Below are 26643 nucleotides of genomic sequence, written 5' to 3'. Positions count from 1 at the left end.
GACATAATATTTGAAAACACATTCCATAATAGAAGGTATGTTAAAGATTAATAAGAACATGAAGATGTATCCAACATAGTCCCACAATAATGTAAATTTAAACCACAATGATATTATGAGGTCCATTCAAATCACTAGCAGCACCAGTGAGGACCTGCAGGTGGCACATGAACACTTTACACACACTGCTGTAAGGATGACAGATGGTTTTGTGACTTCAGAAAACACCATGTCAGTATTTGAAGGTAAACTTCCATTGGCCACGTCATTCTGACACTATACTTTCAGGTGTCTGTTGATGAGATACAAATATAAATGTCTACTAATCAAACATACAAAAATATTTAAGCCTTGCTATTTATTTATAAGAAACACAAACTGAAACAATTACAATATCCAACAACTAACTGATCAACAGACAAAGAAGCTGCTTTGCCACTGTATATTTGCATTTTATAAAACAGTACTATCTCTGTCCAGTGAGGCGTCTCAATGGGTTGAGACACCTGCTGCCAAATCTGAGGATCTGAGTTAAATCACAAGGACTCACAGAGCAGAAAAAAAGAAGTGACTCAGTTGTCCTCTGATTTCCAAATGCATGCAATGACACAAGTGCCCCCCAGACAAACATAACATAAATAGATAAGTAGATGTGCAATTAAAATATTACAAGTGTTAACTCAGTGGAATAGAATCTGTCTTCCATTTCATCTTCCCGTTATAACCTGGATATGTTTATGCAAGATAGCTATAGCTACATATTAAAGAACAAAAGTCTAGCTCACAAACTATTTTGTAGACAAGAGAAATTCAACTTACTTGAAAGATGAATTTATCCAAGATTTTTTAAAAACTGGTGCTCAGCCATGTTTACTGCTTCTCTATTCACAATAGTTAAGAAATAGAAACAGTCTAAATATCCTTCAACCTGTGGATGGATAATAAAAATAGAGTACATAAACACTGTGGAATGGTATTCAGCTGTAAAGAAAAAAAATGAAATTTGTATGTAAATTAATAGAACTGGAAAAGATCCTATTGAATGAGGTAATCCTGGACCTGAAAGACAATGTCACATGTTCTTTCCCATGAGAGGCTTTTCGATCCAAATCTTCAGATGTGAGAAATATCCTGGAGTAACTGCAAAATTCAGGAAAGTAAAACAGATCTATTGTCAGGAAAAGGGTCCAGTGAGCAGCAGAGTAGGGGAATAGCAAGTTAAATATGGTCTGATCATGTAAATGGATAAAGAGTTGAGGGACAGGGAAGGGAGTAAACACAGAAGAGGGTGGTAAAGGGCAGTAGCAGGGTACAAATGATTTCATAAGAGAAAAGGGAAATGGAAGGTTCTCTAGAAAGGGAAAAGGAGGGAAATACAGAAGAAAGAGAGAGGGGTAAAATAAGAGTATGGATGTCTGAAAAAGTCATAAAGAATCATACTACTATCTAATAAAAAACCATATAGTACATGTAATTCTTTACATAAATATTCATATACAGTTTTAATAAACTTGCACCTGGCTGACAATGCTCACTCCAAAAGCCAAAGGCCACCTAACAAAATCTCCAGAGCCAAGCATGAAAAGTTCTCTTTTGACTTGTTAGGCAAGATTATCCCAAACAGAAGGCCTATTACTATTTCCCTCCGTTGTTTTGTGGGGGTTTCTGCAGATATCGTAAAGGGAAGCAATTTGAACAATGCAACAAAAATTAAAACCCAGTCGCAGCTGAAGGGCCCACCTCTCTGGACCCTAGTCCCCAGAGACACATTCCATGCACCACCCCCACCCAGGTAGGCCCCAGAGACTTGGGAGCAGTCTCCTCACATCCGCATCCATCCCCTACCACATCTCTGACCAAGAGAGCCTTGGCCCTGATGCCCCTGGAAAATGAATGTCTGGGTTTGCAGCTGAAGAGCACACCTGCAGTCATCCCCCACCATATCTATGACCACATGAGCCTTGACCCTGACTGCCCTTGGAGAGGTGAATGTCTGAATGTCATGACTGGAGCATTCAACTCTCTGACCCTAGCCCATAAGGGAACATCCCATGCCCCACCCCAAACCACCAAACCCAAGAGACCCCGGAGCAGCCTCCCTACACCTGCAGTCATCCCCACTACACCTACAACCTTTGGAGCTTTGGCCATTGCTGCATCTGGAGAGGAGCCCTCAAAGCTGCATCAGGGACTTCCAGAGGCTCATTTCCACCAAAACCAGGAGAAAGAGTTGACCACCTAAATCACAGGCTCCACCTGTACCAATTGGAGAAAGAGAGATGCCGTAAAGAACAGGCACCACCTACATTCCTTGGAGGAAAAGATGGGTAGGTCCCAATGCAATAATACATTCAACAACCAAAAGAACAATATGATAACACCTGAACCTAGTGGCTTTACAAAAGAAAGACCTGAACATCCTCACCCAGCAGAAAAGATATTTAAATAAAACTTTCTTAAGATGGTAGAGACCCTTAAAGAATAAGTGAAAAATTCCCTTAAAGAAATAGAGGAATAAACAAATAAAACATTGGAAGAAATAAATAATTCACTTAAAGAAATCCAAGAAAAAACAAGAAAAAATGAACAGGTGAAGATAACAGTTCAAACAGTTCAAGACTTGAAAATTGAGATAGAGTCAATAAAGAAAACACAGATCAAGGAATTCTGGAAATGAAAAATCTGGGTAAAAGAATAGGAACTACAGATGTAAGCATAACCAACAAATTAAAAGAGATGAAGGAGAGAAACCCAGAAGTTGAAGATATGGTAGAAGAAATAAACTCATCAGTCAAAGAAAATGTTAAATCCAAAAAATTCTTAACACAAAACATCCAGGAAATCAAGAACACTATGAAAAAAATCAAACCCATGAATAATAGGGATAGAAGAAGAAGAAGAACTCCAACTCAAAGGCACAAAAAATATTTTCAAGAAAATCATAGAAGAAAACTTTACAAACTTAAAGAAGTTTATGCCTAGGAAAAGAAAAGAAGCATACATAACATAAAGTAGACTAGACCAGAAAAAAGTTCTTTTCCATATAACAATGAAAACACTAAACTTACAGAATAAAGAAAGAATATTAAGAGCTGTAAAGAAAAGGCCAAGTGACATATAAAGGCAAACTTCTTTGGAGGGGTGGCATTCTCTGTAGCTTTGGATCCTGTCCAGGAAACAAGCTCTTGTAGATCAGGCTAGCCTTGAACTCACATAGTTCCAACTGCCTTTACCTCCTGAGTGCTGATATTAAAGGCATGCACCACCACTGCCTGGCTTACACCAGACTCCTTAATGGAAATCCTAAAAGTCATATGGTCCTGGACAGATTTGCTGAAGATAAAATGAGAGCATGGGTGCAAGCCCAGATTTCTATACTCAGTAAAACTTTCAGTCACCATGGATGAAAGAAAGCAAAATATTTCATGAGAAAACCAGATTTAAACAGTACCTATTTACAAAACCAGCCTTACTGAAAGTACTAGAAGGAAAACTCCAACCCAAGGAAGCTAACTGTACCCACAAAAACAAAAGCAACACATAACCTCACACCAGCAAAACCCAAAGAAGGGAAACACACAAACACTAAGACTGAAAAAATAGGAATTAACAATCATAGCTCATAAATATCTCTTAATATCAATTAACTCAATTTATCTATGAAAGAGACACAGGCTAAGAGAATGGATATGAAAACAGGGTCCATCTTTCTGTTGCAAACAAGAAACACACCTCAACCTCAAAGACAGACATTACCTCAGAGTAAAGGTTTGGGAAAAGATTTTTTTTCCAATCAAATGGATGTAAGAGACAATCTAGTGTAGCTATCCTAAGATCTAACACAATAGACTTCAAAGTAAAAGCAATCAGAACAGATGGCAAAGGACATTTCATACTCATCATAGGAAAAATCCTTCAAGATGACGTCTGAATCCTGAAAATCTATGTGCCTAATACACCTATGAAAAAGAAACATTACTAAAGCATAAATTGCACATCAAACCCCACACACTAATAGTAGGAGACCTCAACACCCCACTCTCTACAATAGATAGGTCAACCAGTCAGTAAATTAACAGAGAAATAAGAAAACTAACAGATGCCATGACTCAAATGGACTTAAGAGATATTAAGATATTATAGAACATTTCAGCCAAACACAAAAGAATATATCTTCTTCTCAGCACCTCACACAACCTTCTATAAAATTGACCACATACATGGTGCCAAAATAAACCTCAACAGATAAAAAAAAAATGGAATCATATCCTTTACCTTACTGGATCACCATGGCTCAAAGTTAGAATTCAGCAGCAACACTAATTGGGATAGAAGAAATCCATAGGGTCTGGTCCTCTGTGAAAACAAAAGAAGACCCTCTACAAAGCATCATATCCTTAGATACAAAATTTGAAATCATAATACCCTTATATCCATTCTTGTTTAGCTTGGCAGCCCATGTTATGAAATGTGTCTCTGTACTTAGCTCCTTCACAGTCAAAAATTTTAAAGAAAACACAATGTACATAATCCAGACTCTCTGTGAATTTTCCATTTTTACGTGGCTTATTTTTTCTTTATTTCTTTTAATCTCTTAACTATCTGTACTCTGTCTCTTTAAAGACTTTACCCTTTTTTTAAGACAGTCCTCTCTCTCAAGCCTACATACATTCATCCAACAGTGTGGTCTTTTATGTCTGAATCTGTTTTATTGTGAATCTGTAACATTTTTTTACTATCCAGGAGCATTTGTTAAAATGTTAAGCAGTTCTTAAAAACTGAAGTTGCACCATGTACAGGTAATATGATAATAAGGTACAGCCTGTTTCCTGCCCAGTCTAAACCTTAACTGTGCTATTTTTATGGTAATTACAGTAGTTCCTGCCTGAGACCAGCACAGTTCATCATGGCAGAGCAGAACAGATCCTGCCTCAGAGCCATTTGGTGCCCCTGAGCCACACACAGTTCCAGGCATACATCAGTCCACATTGCCATCAACCAAGCCGTAGACCTTTACTCCAAATGCTCCATTCAAAAGCTCTGTCTCCCGCAGGAGCCAGACAGAGATCGCAATGGTGGCACAGTTCTAGGAAGCCACACTTTAAAATGACGCAGCTTTTTTTCTGCTGCTGTTGCTGAATCAGGAAATCTCTCTACAGCACGCCACCAACAAACAGCAAAAATCTGTGTGAAATTCTCTCTCCCTTATTTTAAAGCCTTTTCAGGATTTTAAGTGGATTTAGTCCATCACATTGGGCGCCACTCTGTAGTAATAGGAGCAGTGGGGCTGCATCCCCGGCACCCGGCTGCCCACATGGCTAGCTCTAACTTATGCCCCAAAATAATTACACGGAAACTGTATTCTTTCAAACACCACTTGGCCCATTAGTTCCAGTTTCTTATTGGATAGCTCTTACATATCGATCTAACCCATTTCTATTAATCTGTGTAGCCCACGAGCTGGCTTACCAGGAAAGATCTTAACCTGCGTCTGCCTGGAGTGGGAGAATCATGGCGACTCACTGACTCAGCTTCTTTCTCCCAGCATTCTGTTCTATTTACTCCACCCACCTATCTTTTAACCTATGAGAGCTAAGAAGTATCTTTATTGCTTACCCAATGAAATCAACAGATTGATATATGACACTCCTCCATCAAGAAGGAGTAAATAACAGGAAAATAATCAAATTGAGAGCTGAAATCAATAAAAAAGAAACAAAAAAAAAACAATACAAAGAATCAATGAAACAAAGAGCTATTTTTTTTAAGAAAATAAGCAAGATAGACAAACCCTCATCCAAACTAATAAAAAGCAGAGAGAGAATATCCACATTAACAAAATCAGAAATGAAAAGGGGCACATAACAACAGATACTGGGGAAATCCAGAGAATTATTAGGTCATTCTTCAAAAACCTGTACCTGTACTCCACAAAATTGAAAAAAGTTTAAAAGAAATGGAAAATTATCTGGATAGGTACCCCATACCAAAATTATATCAAGACCAAATGAACAACTTAAATAGACCTATAATCTGTAACGATATAGAAGCTGTCATCAAAAGAATCCCAAACAAAAAAGCCCAGGGCCTAATGTTTCAGCCAAGAATTCCACCAGAACTTCAAAGAAGAGCTAGTATCTATACCCCCTCAAATTGTTTCACCCAATAGAAACAGTAGGAACATTGTCAAATTCTTTTTATGAGGCTGTAGTTACCCTGATACTGAAACCACACAAAGGCTCACCAAAGAAAGAGAATTACAGATCAATATCCTTCATGTGCATAGATGCAAAAAGCTCAATAACATACTGGCAAAAAAAATCCAAGAACACATGAAAAAGAATTATCCACCATGATCAGGTTGGCTTCATTGTTGAGATTCAGGGATGGCTTAACATACAAAAATCTATCAATGTAATCCACAATATAAATAAACTGAAATAAAAACACCCATATGATCATCTTATTAGATGCTGAAAAATCATCAAACAAAATCCAACACCCTTCCTGATAAAGGTCTTGAAGTGATCAGGGATACAAGAATGTATGTAAACATAATAAAAGCAATACATAGCAAGCCAACAGTCAACATCAAATTAAATGGGGTAAACTCAAATCAATTCCACTAAAATCAGGAAAGAGACAACTCTCTTCATATTTATTCAACATAGTTCTTGAAGTTCTAGCTAGAGCAATACAAATTGGAAAGGAAGAAGTCAAAATTTGGCTGTTTGTAGATGATGTAATAGTATATATAAGTAATCCCAAAAATTTGATGCAGGAACTCCTACAGTGGATAAACACCTACAGTAACATGGCAGGATACAAGAATAACTAAATGAAATCACTATCCCTCCTATATACAAATTATAAAGGAACTGAGAAAGAAATTAGAGAAACATTACCATTCACAATAGTGACAAATAACATAAAAATATTGAGGTAACACTAATCAAATGAGTGAAGGGCCTGTATGATGAGAATTTTAAGTCACTGAAGAAAAAAAAAATGAAGAACATATCAGAAAATGGAAAGACTTCCCATGCTCTTGGGTAGGTTGAATCAGCATAATAAAAATGGAAATTCTACCAAAAGCAATCTACAGATTCAATGCAATCCCTATCAAAATCAAAATACAATTCTTCAAAGACCTAAAAAGAACAAAACTCAAATTCATATGGAAGAACAAAAAACCCAGGATAGCGGAAACAATTCTGTACAATAAACGACCTTCTGGGGGCATCCCCATACCCATCATCAAGCTCTATTATGGAGCTATTAGGGAGCCATTGTGGGGTTAGTAATGATAAACACCTTGGTATTTGCATAAAAATGACAGAACAATGGAATTGAATAGAAGACCCAGATATTAATCCACACACCTATGAATACCTGATATTGGAAAAAGAAACTAAAATTAAACAATGGAAAAAAGAAAGCATCTTTAACAAATGCTGCTGGCATAACTGGATGTTAGCAAGTAGATGAATGCAAATAGATCCATAACTTTTGCAATGCACAAAACTCAAATCTAAATAGATCAAAGACTTCAATATAAATCCAACCACTCTGAACTTGATAGAAGAGAAAGTGGGAAGTAGCCTTTAATGCATGGGCATAGAAGACAATTTCCTAAACATAACAGCAGTAGCACAGACACTGTGAGCAACTGTAAGTAAATGGAACCTTCTGAAATCAAGAAACTTCTGCAAAGCAAAGAACACAGTTAATAAAAAAAGAGAAGCCTACTGAATAGTAAAAGATCTTCACCAATGTCACATCAGAAGAAGACTGATCTCCAAAATATATAAAGAACTCAAGAAACTAAATATCAAAATTACAAATAATCCAATTAAAAAAATGGGATACAGATCTAAACAGAGAATTCTCAACACAAAAAATCTCAAATGGCTGAAAGACACTTAAGGAAAGGTTCAATAACCTTAACCATCAGGGAAATGAAAATCAAAACAACTTTGAGATACCATCTTATACCATTCAGAATGGCTAAGATCAAAACAGAGGATGAGACCCTGTGGATTGTGTCTATCCCAATATGGTATGATAGACCACACCCTCCTGAAAGGTTGCTGTGAATACCTTCAAAAAATTACTTCGCTCAACTGCCAACTGAGATGAACCTAGCAGACAGGTTATACCATGAAAGACCTAATTAACGATGCCCCCATTCAGCAGGAAGCAGTTTGGAGAGAAAAAACTGTGCCCATGTTCCCAAAATATTGTTTATAAATGTTCTTTTACATTTAAAGGGGGATGTGATATAGATATGAGTAATTTACATTGTTATAGATTTTAAGGTCAATTTTGTATATTTATATGTATTTCTAATATTGATTAAGGTATTGTGATTGTGAAGTTCATTTTTAAAATGTAATGTATAATTAGGAAATATAAGTTGTTAATGGATAATCATTGATAATAGTCAAGCTTGTAGTCATGTTAGTTAGACTTTCTAGATGTGCATAGATATATGTCAGATAGGTATTCTTCATATCTTTCAAAGACTACAGAATATGGCATTTAATGTTTAAATAATTTAGGGCTTTTCATGACAATGAGATACATCTGCTTCTGGCAGCACCAATCTACTTCAAGAGGAAGATGGGCATCGAAGAGGCTCGTTATGGAGTTTGATAGCCATTTGGGCAAGAAACTGCTCTGGCCTGGACTATTGCATAAACTGGACACAGAACCCTCAGAGAGAGGACTGCTGAACTTGCCTAAAGGTGCAATGATCTTTCGGGGTTCCTGATTTATGAAAGAGTCTATGAGACATTCTGAAGGACACAGCAGATAGTGACTAAACTGTCTTTGAAATTGCCTGCTTCATGGAAATGTCTGCTGAACACTGTAGTCCTGAAGGCCGAAGACAGATGCCCCAACGGTACAGAGGATCTTTGGGTGACTGTATAGGCAGAGAGATGTCTCTGTCATTTCTAGAGTTTTGGATTTCTTGTTTGCTTAGGTAATATTATATCCTTCTGGAGTCTTTGATGGAGTTGAAGAATAGATAGATAGTAATAGTTGTTTTCCTTTGTTATGTTAAAAGATAAAATAGATGTAAATATTGTAACTGTAATTCTTAATTGATAACTGTTTTGTTATATGTAATTTTGCTATGTTAAAGTGAAAGCCTTTCCTCTTTGTTTAAACAGAAAAAAGGGGAAATGATGTGGAAAGGTCATTGGTTAATTAATAAAGAAACTTCTTGGCCTCATAGGTTAGAACATAGGTGGGTGGAGTCAACAGAACAGAATGCTGAGAAGAAGAGGAAGTGAGGTAAGTCACCATGATTCTCCCACTCCAGACAGACGCAGGTTAAGATCTTTCCTGGTAAGCCAGCTCATGGTGCTACACAGAATAATAGAAATGGGTTAGATCAATATGTAAGAGCTAGTCAATAAAAGGTTAAAACTAATGGGCCAAGCAGTGTTTAAAAGAATACAGTTTCCGTGTAATTATTTCAGATAAAGCTAGCCCGATGGCAGGACACAGCCTACCGCTCCTCCTCACTACATGAGGGTTTTGAGAAAATTGAGTTAGTTAAAGGACAGAGAGTGAGAGCAAGGAAAGAGATGCCTTGAAAGAGGGAGCCATTGTGGGGTTAGCAAGAAACCAGGCACTAGAAACTCCCAGAAATCCACAAGGATGATCCCAGATAAGAATATAAGCAATAGTGGAGAAGACTGCCTTCCCCTGTAATCTGATTGATGACTACCTTAATTGTCATCATGGAATCTTCATCCAGAAACTAATGGAAGCAAATGCAGAGATCCACAGCTAAGCACTGGGCCATACTCTTATAGTCCAGTCTTAGAGAAGGTGGAGCTACATTACAAGCAAAGGGGTCTAGACCATGATGGGGATACCCACAGAAACAGCTGTCTTGAGCTAGTGGGGGCTCACTGACCCTGGACTGACAGCTGAGGAAACAGTCAAAGACCGAACGAGGCCCTGCGAATGAGGGTGACCATTGTGTGGCATGGGCAGTAGGTGGAGCCACTAGAAATGAAACCAGTATTTATCCTTATTGCATGAACTGGTTCTTTGGAGCCCTTCCTTAAGGAGGGAATTCTTGCTCTGCTTAGATACAGTCAGGAAGGGCTTTGGTCCTACCTTAAATGGTATGACAGACTCTGTTAAATCTCCATGGGAGGCCTCACTCTCTCTGAGGGGTGGCATGGGAAGAAGGTGGGAAATTTGGGAGGTAGGAGGGAGAGTGACCTGGGATTGTTATATAAAATAAGATTGTTTTAAAAATAAAAAAGGTACATAAACACAATGGAGTACAACTCATGATAAAAATCAATGATGTCTTGAAATTTGCATGCAAATAGATAGAACTAGAAAAAAACATCCTGAGTGAGGTTAACTCAGACCCAGAAAGACAAGTGCAGTATCACTAATAAGTGATATTAGACATAAAACAAAGGATAAGGAGCCTACGAGAAGTTAAGGTATCAAGGAGAACCCTGAGAGATACACACTTGGATCCCCCCCCTGGAAAGGGGAAATAGACAAGATCTCCTAGAAAATTGGGAGCATGGGGGTGGAGGAAGACAGGAGGGTTGAAGGGAAAGAGGATGGAAGAACAGAATGGGGAAGAGATCTTGAGGGAACAGGATGGCCTAGATAGAAGAATGGAGAGGGAGAGCAAGGAAAGATATATCTTAATTGATGAAGTCATTGTGGGGGTAGCAAAAAACCTGGCAGTAGAGAAATTTCCAGGAATCCACAAGGATACCCCTAGCTAAGTCCCTACGCAATTGTGGAGAGGTTGCCTGAACTGGCTTTGCCCTGTAGTCAGATTGGTGAATATCTTAAATGTTATCATAGAACATAGTTATCCAGTAACTGATGGAAACAGATGCAGAGATCCACAACAAAGCACTGGGCTAAGCTCTCAATGTCCAGTCGAAGAGAGGGAGGAATGATGATATAAGTAAAGGAGTCAAGACCATAATGGGGATACCCACGGAAACAGCTTACTGGAGCTAATGGAACTCATCCACTCTGACCTGGCAGCAGGGGAATCATCATGGGACCAAACTAGGCCCTCTGAATGTGGATGAGAGTTTTATGGCTGGGGAAGACTGTGCAGCCACTGGCAGTGAGACCAGGCTTTATCCCTGCTGTTTGTACTGGCTTTTGGAACCTATTCTCTTTGGAGGGATACCTTGATAAGCCTAGATATAGTTGGGAGGGACTTAGTCCTGCCTCAAAGCAATGTACTAAACTGTGATGACTTCCCATGGGAAGCCTTACCCTCTCTAAGGAGAGGATGGGGATGGAATGGGGGAAAGGCAGAAGGTACAGGAGGAGGAGACAGAGTGGAAACTGGGATTGGTATGTAAAAGAGAAAATATAGTTTATTAGAATAAATCAATAAATTTAAAAAAGCATAATAAAAACCCAGTATAGATTGACTTCATCAGCCTGATCGGGCTTCGAGGAGTCTAATACCAGGTGGTTCATTGTCAGTGTATTTAACAAACAGTACAATTTTGGAAAAGGTTTCCCAGCAACAATCAGTACACTCAGTCTAATTTCAGATGTACAATAAAGTTTAAGATATAATTACATAGAGACTCACTTACAAAGTACATGTGACCATGAGAGTTGGTTCTGTAAGTAACAGACCTGAAATCTAGTGTGGTCTTTGACTGATAACATAGGGGTCACCAGGCCACAAAGTACATGCGACGTCTTCCCTGAGGATTGGTAATATTCTAGGGAAGGAAGAATCTGGGATAATCATTCTGCATCACTAAAATAAGGTCTGTCCCTTTTGAGACTGAAAAGAACACCAGGTTGTTAACAAAATTCATTCTCAAGTTTCTATATAGAATTTAGGTATTTGATTTGTGTATCCTCCATTGAGGATACATCCCTGAAGTATAACCCTAGTTCCCTTTGTGCTTCTCTCTGTGTATTAGGACCTTTTTCTTTCCAGGAACCCCATACAGATGGACTTACCCAAAGATAAGTCCCTATTGCTGAACATAGCATACATTCCAGAAACAGGGCCAAGATGACCCAATCTGGAACTAACCTGAATTCATCCTCCCTGACACCCAGCTTTCATGTGACCAAAAGTAACCATGCCAGCTTGTAACAAGAGGGCCAGCTTGTTGGGGTTTCTGTCCCACCCAGTATCCCACAGCTGGCAAGTCCCAAAGAAAATCCACACAGAGATCTCCATAAGTTATAAAATTGGCCCATTAGCTCAGGTTTCTTGTTAGCTCTTGTAGCTTATTTTAACCCATTATTCTTATCTACGTTAGTCACATGGCTCGGTACCTTTCTCATCAGGGCATCTCACATCTTGCTTCTTCTGTGGTCTGGGTTAGACTGGGGAGGGAGCTTCCTGCTTTCCAGAATACTCCTGTTCTCATCACCCTGCCTCTACTTCCTGTCTGGTTGACCCACCTATACGTCCTGCCTGGCCAATCAGCATTTATTTAAAACATGATTGACAGAATACAGACAATTCTCCCACACCACAAGCTTCTAGAGGAAGGAGGTGATCAAAAGTCATAGCCAGTTGTGATGTCTGTGAACCACGTCAACAGTCAATGTGGTAAGGAAGAGTACAGTAATGACATACATACCTGGGCAGTAACCAAAAGTTCTGTAAAAGGGAAACTCCCTAACAACAACTTAAAGATTTGTCCTTATATCAACAGATAAGTGTTTTCCTCACTTCTCATCAAGGAAATTTCCCTTGCAACAGAACAAAATCAAAACAGAAAAGCCACAATCAATCAATAATGTCTAGTCCATTTGCATTTGACAAATTTAGAGAAAATATTCCACATCTATCTTATCTTCGTGAGTCCAAAGTCTTATACAAAATTTACTTTCTATCATAATTTGCTTTCTGCATCAGGTAAACAAGGAAAACTATAGCTACCTTGTCTTCAATTTCCTCAGAGACCCAAGAAGGAAATAATGCTGAGTAAACAGAAAATACAAGCATGTAAAAAATGGACTAGACATCATTGATGTATTTATTGTCTGATATATTATATATAGTCATTGTACTTATTGTATATGGTTTTCTTATATTAGTTATAGCCTTTTCATTTTAGACAATAAGGAGAAATGTAGTGATATTTCATTAGCATTTTAGTAAATGAAACTGGTCTAAAATCTGGTGTAGGAGGGTCTTCTTACTATGTGTTGCTTTCATTGGTTAAATAAAGAAGCTGCCTTGACCTTTTGATAGGGCAAAACTTAGATAGGTTGGGAGACAGAACTGAATGCTGGGAGGAAGAAGGAAGAGGCAGGGAGAGCCACCATGGAGCCAGCCTCCAGGTCAGACATGCTGAATCTTTCCCAGTAAGCCACGACATCATGGTAAAATATAATTAATAGAAATGGGTTAAACAAGATGTGAGAGTTAGTCAATAATAGGATAGAGCTAATGGGCCAGGCAGCAATTTAATTAATACAGATTTCCATGTGATTATTTTGGGCATAAGCTAGCAGGGTGGCTGAGAGCCAGGCAGGACAAGGCCTGCTTCTCATTACTACAGAAATCAGAGAATAAAACAGCCCCACTGGTCAGTCTTACAGACAAGACAGTGGTAACATATACCTTTAATCCCAGTAGCCACAGTAGCTTGCTATAGAAATGGGGCAACACATGTCTTAATCCCAGAGGTACACACCTTTAATCCAAGCCTTAGAGAGAATTATAAGATGGGAGGTAACAGCTCTCAGACACAGTCTCTTTCTGAGATTCCTGGAGGCAGGGTCACTATTTCAGACTGAGGCTGAGGTATGATCCAGTGGCTAGCTGCTTTGCTTTTCTGACCTTTAGGTTGAATCCCAATTTCTCTTTCTGAGTTGTTATTAATTGTGCTTCAAAAAGCTAAGTAAGACAATGCTGGCAAACAAGATGAGGGTTACCTCAGACATATCTGCCTGTTGACTGATAACTACAGCCCAGGAATAAGGGTCAGCCTCATAGAAACTACAACCTTGACTCCTCTAAGGAATCACTGGCTCCAGACCTGCCTTGCTAAGTCCACTCCTGAACAAGGACACAGAACTAAAACCCCCTTTCTCTTTTCATGAGAGCCTCCGAGAAAGTCTTGGATAGGGTCTGGATTCCCACAGTTCAGTAAATATCCCTTAAGATCTTTAAAAGAAAATCATTCCAGCTTCTCTTTCACTGATGAAAGTGTTTTGAAAAAAGAACAGACAATGACAGTAACAACAAGAGATTGCTTGAACAAGAATGATCCTGTAATTTCAGCATGGTAGACATGAAAACATCAGGGCTTCCTTCCCACATTCTAGTATTCCCTTCCCAGATAACTAGTGTGGGCATCTGTGAGAACACTGAGAGTTGGATGTTCTCATATGTGAACGTACTCCAAACTCTCATATAATTCCATATTTTTTTTGAGACAGTATTTCTCTGTAGCTTTGGAGCCTCTCCTGGAACTACCTCTTGTAGACCAGGCTGGCCTTGAACTTACAAAGATCTGCCTGCCTCCATCTCCCTAGTGCTGAGATTAAAGTCATGTGCCACCACCGCCTGGACAATTCCATAAATTTTACATAAAAGTTTCCAAGGGTCTGTCTGCAAGCTGGACTCTCTTTCAGCCTCTCCAAAGGATATATTCTAACTAGACACATATTGAATCTGAAGGGTAAATGCCAAGCACCAATGTCAAGCCCCGAGAATGCAAATGAAAGTAAGTGAGGCTGCACTGTCTACAGTGTCCCTGGCAGGATTATGTTCTGAGTGTGTGAACTCTCCTCAACCCCACAGCACTGCTGTGTGCTGCCTATCTGCTCTCATAGATCTCTTTCCTAAGGAACAGTCCGCCCCAGCATCCCTATTTTCTTAAGGTTGCTGAGACTGGGAGGAGCCTGGGGTGAAGAGAATGTTTCTTGGGGCTCTCTCTTTCCACATGCTGCTTCCTCCATGCCAAGCACTGGCTCCAACTACTGGCTCCATATTCCACTGGTGAAGGAAGTTAGTTCACTGGGAGCTCTGTCTTCTACACGTGAGGTGTAAGATACAACATTCAAGGGATAGGTTCAAGACCCGAGACTGTGGGACAACAAATGGAAGAAGTCTACTGATGAATGAGTAGCCCAGAAATGAGGATAAAATAGCATCCTCCAAAATAAAAACCATTAGAACTGGGATTTGGAAGACAGAATAGAGGTAAGCTAAATACTTACTTTTGAGGTTGATAGCAGAACACCTTTGATTTGAATGTGAGAATATTTTTTGCCACCACACTTACCTTAGGAGATGAATTCAGATGTTTGTCTATTTGACAAATAACCACATTTCTAGGGAAACTGTACAGTGACAGGGAGTAAGGAAGGTACTTGGATATCACCAGAGGAGACTCCTTGCTACTTGCCAGCATTTGGTGTGACTACTAATACAGCTGTTGTCTAAATAGCCTTTGGGACCCAGCTCATCATGGGAGAGACGGAGTGAAGCATTTTTTTTCCTTTCATCCTGGGTCTACTATACACAGCATGCCAGTCTCCACAAACAATAGAGTTGAGGACTGGGCAAGCGTTCATAATGTCCTGGACATAAAGAGAAAAAAGAACTGTGCCATTAAGTCTTCTTATTACAAATGGAGTATAAATATGGAAAGTGACAGAAAAAGAAAAAAAATGAAACAGGAAAGTGTAGGAAAAATTAGCTTATCAAGAAGGAAGAAGAAGAAGAAGAAGAAGAAGAAGAAGAAGAAGAAGAAGAAGAAGAAGAAGAAGAAGAAGAAGAAGAAGAAGAAGAAGAAGAAACAGCATTGTTAATTAACAGACATCCAACTTGTTGACAACACAACTTTTACTTGTGGTTATAAATAACGATTTCTGAGAAATAGACTTTGACTGAGAAACGAAACTGAACGTCTCTGTTCAGTACAGGGGCAAGGGTGGTTTAAGTGATAAGAGGTGTTATTAATGAAGCTTGCAGCAGGAAGAGAGGTGAGGGAGGGAGCCTGAACCTACATTAAGCTTCTTCCAGGATCGATTAATTGGGATTCCAAGTATTTTTAATGAGTTGAAATGTCAAGTTATTTTGAACTATCTTGTCCCCTAGTCAATTGTGTCAACTTTTGTATTTGACCTAACAATCTTCTAACTATGAGATAGTTTAGAAATCACCTAGCAAACCCCTAGCTTCTCCCAAACCAAAGGTTAAAAAAAAATGTCATCAGATAGGATCTGAGAGCCAAATCAGAGATTTCCTCACTTTGATGTAGCCTTTCTCATTCATGTTTCTGCCAATGTTAAAACAACACTTGATTCATGACTTTCATTGCACTGTAATTATAAAAACTTCAATGAACTGCTACCATATTGGAACACAATATTTGAAGCAAGCTGAATCATCCCTGAGTCATGATCACTCATATTTAGCTACAGAATAAATTATCTTATTCTCTTTGAGGTAAGAGCATTTTTTGTTTTGTTAGTTTAGTTGACTTTTTTGTTTTGCAAAAGCAGAGCTGTACTGTGGAAAGAAATCTTTGTATAATCATAAAGCACAATACTGTGGTCCCTCCATAGTCAGTGATACCTCACTCTCTAAAATCACAGGTATAAAAGACAAACTAACTCTTCTTGGATCATAGCATTTAAATACTAAAACACAGAAACACTAATGTAAGAGTTAACAGAAAGTAAAAATATACATCACTGAGAAAATAGAGAAAGATCATGGGAACTTTCTCCTTTATTCACTGAAGGTTCACTAGAATTATCTGGGAAGAGTAAATAGGAAAAAGTATGTTGCATGTGTGTGTGTGCTACAGCATGAATTTTTCATACTGCACCTTGTCCTTATAAGCAACTCTGTACTCCAGTTGATAATGGAAGGTGCTTGCACTCCTAGGAGTACAAGATATGTCAACACCTTGTGAGGAGTAGTAGTGTAAGGTCTCAATTTCTGGACAAATGGCTAAGATGCCTATTTAACATATCAAACAGATACTAGCTTCCAGAGTCTCCCAGCATCCCCCAGAATCACAGTTACCTGTTTCAGAGTCCTAGATCTTCTCAGAACTTCTCAATCTACCCACTAAGTTCAACCTCTCCAACCCCTGATCTGGGCTTCTGCTTTCCTTCCCCAAGCAGCTCTTCCCTGTATAACCTCAGGATTTTGGATATGAAGTCTTTTTGCCTCCTGTTCTCTAGGTTCACATGCACTCTCTTTGTTAACTCTCTCTTCTCTTGGTTTCTCTCCAACCTCCCCCCATAGCCCTGTTTAGTCTGGACACTTTCACATACCTCTGGATGTTTTCTCCTTCATATCTCCTCCATCATACCTATGGGTGCCCTGTCCTTGTTACATTTATTTTCATCCAAGGAGCACCATCCACACAGAACAGACAGGCAAGAGACTGTTTCTGGGAGTGGGAAGGGTTTCATCCTATAGACTTACCAGGGTGAAGTGAAACTGTAGCTATTAACACTGAAGTTGGGGTACCCTCTTGGAGTTCTTTATCTCATAAGCAAAATAATTTAAGAATGGATTCAAAAGAAAGCTCAAGAACAGTTTTATTTGAATTGAAAAAGAAAAATCTCAGGGCTGAAAAGCTGTAAATCTTGGAGTAGAGACAGAAAAAGCCATGCCTTAGAGCTATGCTGCACAGATGTCAGCTACATTGTGGATAAACAACAACATAGCAGGAAGGACAGCTTTAGAAAAAAAGTGAAGTAAAAAGTGTCAGGGAAGCATGTTTGCAGAAAAGACAGACAGAAACAAAGGAAGAGTTACACTTTTCTGGGTAATTCAGTAAAGGACAGACTTATGAAACAGTATGGCCTTGGCTCTAGGCTCCTGCACCAGGGCCTGGAATTCTGAGAAAGAAAAGGACATTATATCACTAAATGGATAATTAAATTATTTTTCTATCTCTTTAGCATGGCTTAAGGCAGCTCCACTTTCCTGGGAGGGGGAAATGGTTCCTTTACCAGGTGATTAATTAGCCCCATCAGACTAACTCTTAAATGAGAAAACACTGACATGTATTCACCCATAGGTAAATGCCATTCTATACTGTAATGTGGGCACATGTCTGTATTAAATATGTAATGCAGACACCAGGCCAAGAACTTGCCAAACAAAAGAGAGGGCAAACCTCCTTCACGATAAAACAGCAGGAACCCAGCACTATCACAGTAGCCTCCAAACCCACCTATCATCCAACAACTGCTGTGTGCATCAGGGGCCAACAGGCAGATTTATGACTGTTCCCTGGGACTGAGCTTCACTTGGTCCCCTGCTGTTGATGTGACCTAATCACATGCTCATCTGATGGGCCTGAGTACACCATTTCCTGCTTCTTCCCCTTGCAGCTGGACTTCCACCTGACCCTGGACCATGACTCCCCATGGCTAGTTATGGGTTCCTTATCTTATCAGTACAGACTCTGCTTGTATTTCTCTCATGACATTTTCAAATTTCTTGAACTCTTTCATAACCTCCTTAACATAGCTTCATTATGCAAACTTTGTATCTGAGAAAGGTATTTATTACATGCTATGAGACGTATGATGTGAAAGTCAATATTTAGAAATTAAAATTGAGATAAAAGAAACTGCATTTGCCACTATCAGATCACCAAAATAGGTGCAATTATCTGGCAAATTTCAGCCATTGAACTGGGGAAACTTATGAAGTTTTGTTATTAAAAATTTCTGGCACTATGGAATGACACAAATGTGTTTGTTGTTTCTGGCATGGTGTACTCCTGAGAAGGAACTTGCAGTCCAAAGCAGAGGTTGTCTTTCAGAAAAAGATGTTTAAGTTGTGAAGTGTTGCGTTTAGTCAGGGTTCTGTAGAGGAACCAAGGAAATAAATATATATTAAATGGTGGTTTGCATGATACAGTCTGGCTAATCCAATAAAGGCAGTCTGAGACCACAGAGGCTTAGTAAGTGTGTAAGTCCATAGAATGAATATCTCAACAGACCCAATATGATGCTAGGGGCCTGGAGATCTCCTCATTTTAAGTTTATGTTAAAAATCTGAAGAAGGTGGATCTAATATCAACAAAGTAATGCCACAGTGATCACAGTGGAATAGATAAACTCCAGCAAGAATGAAGACAGGCAGTGGAAAGGGAACTTCCCTTCTCCCATGTCCTTAGAGATTGGAGCAGCCATCAGAAGGTTGTTAGTTACATCTAGAGTAGGTCTTAACAGTTTAAATGGTCTGGTTAAAAGAGTCCCTCAGGAGAGTGTCCAGTGGCTTGCCTTGCATGTGACCTTATAGGAAAAAACCAGACCTAAGACAAGGTAGGCCCTGGCCCACACCTTGGCCAGACTGCTTAGTTATGTATCTCTTTCTTCTATTGAAAACTTACTTCCTGTCTAGACCACAAAGATAAGCACAGGAAAGGGTAGGACATCTTTGAAACTCTTTATGCTTGTCCCCAGTATAGTCGCAATGAATAAAACCTCTTTCTGCTTTTTCTATTAATTTGGCTTTTTGAGTTGACTTGCCAAGGTCAGGTGGCAGAACCGGACTTGCTGGAAAACACACTGTGACTACAAGCCTGATAGCACCATTGGTGGAGATCGATTTTTTTTAAAGCTCCAGAAAGTATGACTTTCTTGTTCTTACCTAATCTCTCTTCTTGGCAGCTCCTAAGATTTGCAGGCATCGTTTTGTTGTTGTTGTTTTCCTCTAAAACTCAAACACAACTATCCTTAGTTTGTTTCTCCTATCATGTTTTTAAAGTTTTTCTAGATACAAGATCTTACACAAAGGACCCTGATTGCAACACAAGTAAAAATATAAGCATGAAAGAAACAAAACCTCTATCAACAAGAAGGAAAGGGGAGGTGCCTCCTCCTTAGTGGGAAATTCAGCCGCTGCCCTCATAGAGTGCTACCTGAGCCTCACTGATGGTCAGCTGCCTGGCAGCCTCGAGAAATGGGCATGGCCTCCTCTCACTTCTCTCTGGGGCAGCAACCTGAAGGCAGGAGCTGGGCTTCAAGAAGACAAGTAAGTGAAAAGGGGGAACGGAAGGACAGATAAGTAGAACAGACACAGAAGCTAGAGGAGAAGGAGAATTGATGAAAACTACAGACACTCATATGACATGCTAGCGCCACAGATGGGATTTTAACATTGCCATGTTACTAGAACCTAAAGCTTATACCAAAACCACATATTAGTCCATGGTACCTCCAAGAATTAACAACAAATCAGAAATTAAATATTTAAACAGTGCTGTATTCAGAAAGCTGGGAGGTAAAATCTGCTTCCCCTCAGCCTTCTTTTGTTGGCTCTTCGTATTTTTTACAAACAATTGTGTCATGTCTTGGGAAGGATCAGGGGCTTGTTGACCATGACTACCTTGGAAACACTGAAAATTTTCTTCCTTGATGGTCATCATTATGTGGAGTGTGCACTGGTTACAGTCCAATCTTTGAATCTCTCTCCTTGTCGTCTATGATTAGGAAGACAGCTGATTTGCTGGAGGGATAAGACACTCTTAGAGGTGCCCTCTCCGCTTCTCCCTTGGTGATCTGGTGACCTGGGAGCAATGGCCAGCATATTGATTCTCCTTTTAGCCTGCAGATCCTCATTGATTTGAGCCTCTACCTGTGGTTATTGAGCACCCAGACTGTCAGTCACAACAGCATGGGAGAATGAATAGAGTTAGTTGTATGACATTAAAATAAATCTTGCAAATAATTTTAAACAAATGTTTATTCTTTTCAGATATAGTTTCTTAATTAGAAACCATACCCAGTTATTCTGATAAAACAAAATTCTTGCCATTTAGAAAGCTTTTTAAAATCAATAATACTTTCATATTTACTTAACAGTGTCTATGGATTTGTGTGTGTGTGTGTGTGTGTGTGTGTGTGTGTCTGTGTGTGTGTTGGGGATATATGTGACAGAGCACACATGTGGAAGTTCAGAGCATAACTTTTGAAAGTCTGTTTCACCTAGCATAGGAGTTCTGTGGACCAAACTCAGGTCTTTCGATGCCTTTAACCACTGAGCCATCTCACTTACTCAATATACCATTTTCACATTTCAACTTTTATAAACCATTTTATCATACATGTTAACTTTCATTACATTAGGTAATTTTCTTTTCGTGGGATAAAATAAAATAACCAAAAGATGCTTACAGAAGGAAAAGATTGTTTGACTGAAGTTCCAGAAGTCTAAGTGTCCATGACAGTGGAGAAGCACAGCATGTAGAAAAGGAGCCATAAACTGAGAGATCACATCTCCGTTGTACACAAGAAACACAGAGTGTGAACTGTAAGCAGATGGGTGTACAAACTATCAGGTCTGACTCCACTGTTAAACTTCCTACAGCAAATGTACATAGGCTGAGAAGAAATGAGGGATGTCTTAAAATTTTTACACCTCCCTACATTCAAATATTCAAGCCCAAGGGTCATTTCTCACTTAAACCACAGTTTTCCATTCCTACACCCAGAGGCTCATGGCCATATCATAATGCAAAATCCATTAATCCAACACAAAAATATCCATAGTAATTAACAGTCTCAACATTGGTTAAAACTCCAAAGTCTAAGCAAATTTTGAGACTTAAAATAAACTCTTAACATTGACCCCATGATCAATAATAAAAAATAACAAAAAAATTATAGTATAATTACAAATTTCCAGCAGTGGCACAGAATATATGCTCCCAGTTCAAAATGGAGGATCAGGAGGATATAGTGAGGAAAGAGTATAGCAAAGCAAGACAGAAATCCAGCAGGGAAAACACCAAGTCCTGTAGCTCTGTCTCTGGTGTATGAGGCTTCAGTCCCTAAGGAGTTTCTTGACTCCAGAACTCCAGTTCTAATTTATGCCTGTTCCACTCTCTGTAAGCAGCAGCCCTTGGCAGATGCCTCATGTCTCAGACATCTCCAACATCTTGGGAGCATGTGTTATATCTATTCCTATCATTTTGAGGAAGATTCACATTAATTCCTATGGTGGCTCCAACAGTTTACATGCCCACTCACAATGAAGAAGTGCTCTTCTTTCCCATAATCCTCACCAGCATTTACTGTGATTTGTGTTTTTGACCTTGGCCATTCTGGTTGTTTTACAGTGAGGTCCAAAGTAGTCTTACCTTGTATTTTCCTTAAGGGTAAGGATACATTACTTGGCCATTTGTATTTCTTCTTCTGAGAACTCTGTTTAGTTAAATTCCACATTTCTACTGAGATTATTTTCTTGGTGTTTAGTTTTTTGGGAGTTTATATATTCTATATAGTAACCCTCTGTTAGATATAAATCTGGTAAAGATTATTTTCCATCTTCCTCTTACCATCATCATGATATTCTTTTCTATACAGAAGCTTTTAGTCTCTTGAGTTCCCATTGGTCAATACCTGTGATGGTCCTTATTCAGAAAGTTTTCTTTTGGTTCAAGTGTATTTCCTACTTTCTTCACTATTGGATTGAGAGCATTAGATCACGGTGGTTAAATATTGTCTACCACATGCAAACTGAAGTTTCATGGGAGGAAGAAATCTCAATAAGGGAATTATCTCTATCAGATTGGCTTGTGGGTGTGTATCTATAGGGCATTTTCTTGGATAATGATTGATATAGAAGTGCCAGTCCCATAGACATCATTGTCACTCCTGGACTGGTTACCCTAGGTTGTATAAGAACACAAGTTTAGCAAGTGATGAAGAACAAGCCAACATGCAGCAGTGCTCCGTGGCTCTGCTTTCATTCCTATCTCTAGGCTCCTGCTTAATTTGCTCAGTGGTGGATTGCTAACAGATCAGAAGACAGATTATTTAATTCTCTCCAATTTGTTTCATTCAGTGTTTTATCCAGAGAAGCAAACTAGGACCTAGAATTGATGCTGAGGTCCTTGGTTTATGTGTGATTGGCTTTTGTGAAGTGGTGAGATGAAGTTTTAACTTTATTCTTCTACCTAGAATTAAGCTAATGGTCAGTATCATTTATTGAAGATGTTATCATCCAGTGTTTATTTTTGGCCTCTTTTTCAACAACCAGGTTGCTGTAAAGAGTGGGATTGTATCTGCATTCTCTACGTTTATTAGTCTGTTACATTGAGCAATGTGTTTTCTTTTATGGTGTTATCATACTGTTTTTATTTTTACAGCTCTGTCATATAACAAATGCCCCATGTTCCCTCTCCTATGTGGATGTTAGCTTTGAATCTTCAAATAGGTGTGTTTACATTGAAGTGCCCATAGAAGGCACAGAACTAGCAAGGGTCGAGGAGGGTGAGCTTTGAAGGGAGGTAAAAAGGACACAGGTAGAAGAAAAAGGGTAAAAAGGTTTAGAGCTTTTGACAGTCCTCTCACCTTCTGAAACCATCTGCCTTGTAAAGCAGGTCCCTTCACTGTTGAGTTAGACACTACAGTTCCTGTCTCTGGGTCTGCAGGGACCTCTGAAGCCTTCTATGTTGATCTTCCCAATCCAAGAGCATAGGAGATCCTTCCATTTTCTGGTGTCCTCTTCAATTTATTTCTTCAAATCCTTAAAGTTCTTCTCAAATAAATCTTTCTTTTCCTTGGTTAGTGTTACCCCAAGATATTTTATGGCATTTGTGGCTATCATGAAAGGTGATGTTTCTCTGATTTCCCTCTCCACTTCTTTATCTTTGTGTATAAAAGGGCTATTGTTTTTTATTTTTTAGTTGATTGTGTATCCTGCCACATCACTGAAGGTATTTATCAGCTGTAGGAGTTCTTTGGTAGAGTTTTTGGGGTCACTTATGTACACTATCATATCATCTGCAAATAACGAAAATTTGACTTCTTCCTTTGCAATGCAAATCCCCTGGATATCCTTATGTTGTTTTATTGCTATCGCTAGAACTTCAAGCACTATATGGAAAAGGTATGGAGAGAGTGGACAGCCTTGTCTTGACCTGATTTTAGTGGAATAGCGTTAAGTCTCTCTTCATTTAATTTGATGTTAGCTGTCAGCTTGTTGTAAATAGCTTTTATTATATTTAGGTATGATCCTTTTATCCCTAATCTCTCCGAAACCTTTATCATAAAGGGGTGTTGAATTTTGTCAAATGCTTTTTCAGCATCTAATGAAATGATCATATGGTTTTTTTTCTTTCAGTTTGTTTGTATGGTGGATTACATTGATAGATTTTCATATGGTGAACCAGCCCTGCATCTCTGGGATGAAGCCTACTTGATCATAATGGATATTTTTTATGTGTTCTTGGATTCGGTTTGCCAGTATTTTATTGAGAATTTTTGCATCAATGTTTATGAGTGAGATTGGTCTGTAATTCTCTTTTTTGGTTGAGACTTTGTGTGGTTTTGTTATCAGGGTGACTGTAGCTTCATAAAAGGAGTTTGGCAATGACTCTTCTGTTTCTATTATGTGAAACACATTAAAGACTATAGGTATTAGCTCTTCTTGGAAGTTCTGATAGAATTCTGCATTAAAACCATCTGGTCCTGGGCTCTTTTGGTTGGGAGTTTTGTTGTTGTTGTTGTTTGTTTTTTTATGGCAGCTTCTATTTCCTCACGACTTACAGGTCTATTTAAATTGTTCACTTGGTCTTGATTTAATTTTGGTATATGATACTTATTTAAAAAAATATCCATTTCTTTTACATTTTCCAATTTTGTGGCATACGGGCTTTTGAAATAAGACTGAATGATTCTCTTAATTTTCTCAATGTCTATTGTTATGTCCCCCCTTTCATTTCTGATCTTGTTAATTTGCGTGATTTTTTTTCTCTCTCTCTCTGCCTTTTGATTAGTTTGGATGAGGTTTGTCAATCTTGTTGATTTTCTCAAAAAAAAACAGCTCTTTTTTTTCATTGATTCTTTAGATTGTTTTCTGTGTTTCTATTTTGTTGAATTCAGCCCTCAGTTTGATTATTTCCAGTCTTCTACTCCTCCTGGGTGAGTCTGCTTCTTTTTTTTTCTAGAGCTTTCAGGTGTGCTGTTAAGTCTCTAATGTGAGCTTTCTCCGTTTTCTTTATGTGGGCACTTAGTGCTATGAACTTTCCTCTTAGCACTGATTTCATAGTGTCCCATAGGTTTGGGTATGTTATATCTTTATTTTTTTTTAATTCAAGGAAGATTTTAATATCTTTCTTTATTTCTTCCTTGACCCAGGGGTGGATCAGTAGTTGACTGTTCAGTTTCCATGCGTTTGTAGGCTTTCTGGGGGGTAGAATTGTTGTTGAATTCTAACTTTATTCCATGGTGATCTGATAGTACCCAGGTGGTTACTGCAATATTTTGTATCAGTGGATGTTTGCTTTATTATCAATTATGTGATCAATTTTCAAGAAGGTTCCATGAGATGCTGAGAAGGTGGTATATTCTTTTCTAGTTGGGTGGAATGTTCTATAGATGGCATTTAAGTCCATTTGATTCATTACATCTGTTAGTTCTCTTATTTCTCTGTTAAGTTTCTGTCTGGTTGACCTGTCCATTGGTGAGAGAGGAGTGTTGAAATCTCCTACTATTAGTATGTGGGGTTTGATCTGTGCTTTGAGTTCTAGTAATGTTTCTTTTACATAAGTGGGTGCTTTTATATTAGGGGCATACATATTCAGGATTGAGACTTCATCTTGATGAATTTTTTTGTGTTATGAATATAAAGTATCTTTCTCCATCTCTTCTGATTGATTTTAGTTTGAAATCAATTTTGTTAGATATTAGGATTGCCACACCCACTTGTTTCTTAGGTCCATTTGATTGGAATACATCCTTTTACTCTGAGGCAGTATCTGTCTTTGAGGTTGAGGTGTGTTTCTTGTAAATAGCAGAATGTTGGATCCTGTTTTTGTATCCATTCTTCTAACTGGTGTCTTTTTATAGGTGAATTGAGTCCCATTGATATTAAGTGATAGTTGCCACCATCACTTCCAAGTCCATTATATCCACCATCACAACCTCCATAACTACCTTTGCTGCCACCACCTCCATCATCATAGCCTCCTCTTCCACCAAGATTCCACCATGACCAAAATTACCTCTACCACCTCCAAAGTTCACTCTATGACCCATAAAATTGCCAGATCCACCTCCATGGCCTCTCTGTGATACAGTGGACTGCATCTCTTGTTTAGAAAGGGCCATTTTCACTTCACAATTATATTCATTAATAGTATAGTATTTCTGAACAACAATTTTATCAACTGTGTCATGGTCATCAAAAGTCACAAAAGCAAATTCTCTCTTTTTCCCACTCTGCCTGTCTTCTATAACGTCTATGGTTTCAATCTTGCCATACTTTTCAAAGTAGTCTCTCAGGTTATACTCTTCTGAATGATCTTTAATACCACCGACAAAGATTTTCTTCACTGTTAAATGGCCACCAGGCTTTACAGAATCATCTTTAGAAATGGCTCTCTTTGGTTCCAGCACATGTATATCAACTTTGTGTGGCTGAGCACATATTGCAGCATCCACTTCTTCAACACAAGAGTAGGTCACAAAACCAAAGCCCCTGGAAAGTTTTGTTTGGGGATCTCTCATTACCACACAGTCCTTAAGTGTGCCCCATTTCTCAAATTGTTCTCTTAAGCTATCATCTGTGGTTTCAAATCTCAGACCACCAATAAACAGTTTCCTCAACTGTTCTGGTTCCTTTGGATCATGGCCCTCCATTTTGAG

The 26643-nt window shown here is 38.7% G+C and overlaps 1 pseudogene; it reads right to left on the bottom strand.

Annotated features, from left to right (window-relative positions):
• Positions 1–1531: 1531 nt before the first annotated feature.
• Positions 1532–26637, bottom strand: LOC142851306 (heterogeneous nuclear ribonucleoprotein A3 pseudogene; annotated as a pseudogene).
• Positions 26638–26643: the final 6 nt, after the last annotated feature.

This window comes from Microtus pennsylvanicus, chromosome 5 (genome assembly GCF_037038515.1).
Source record: "Microtus pennsylvanicus isolate mMicPen1 chromosome 5, mMicPen1.hap1, whole genome shotgun sequence".
NCBI classification, from domain to species: domain Eukaryota; kingdom Metazoa; phylum Chordata; class Mammalia; order Rodentia; family Cricetidae; genus Microtus; species Microtus pennsylvanicus.
Note: the sequence above shows the minus strand (reverse complement) of the source record. Positions and strands in the feature narration are given on the sequence as shown.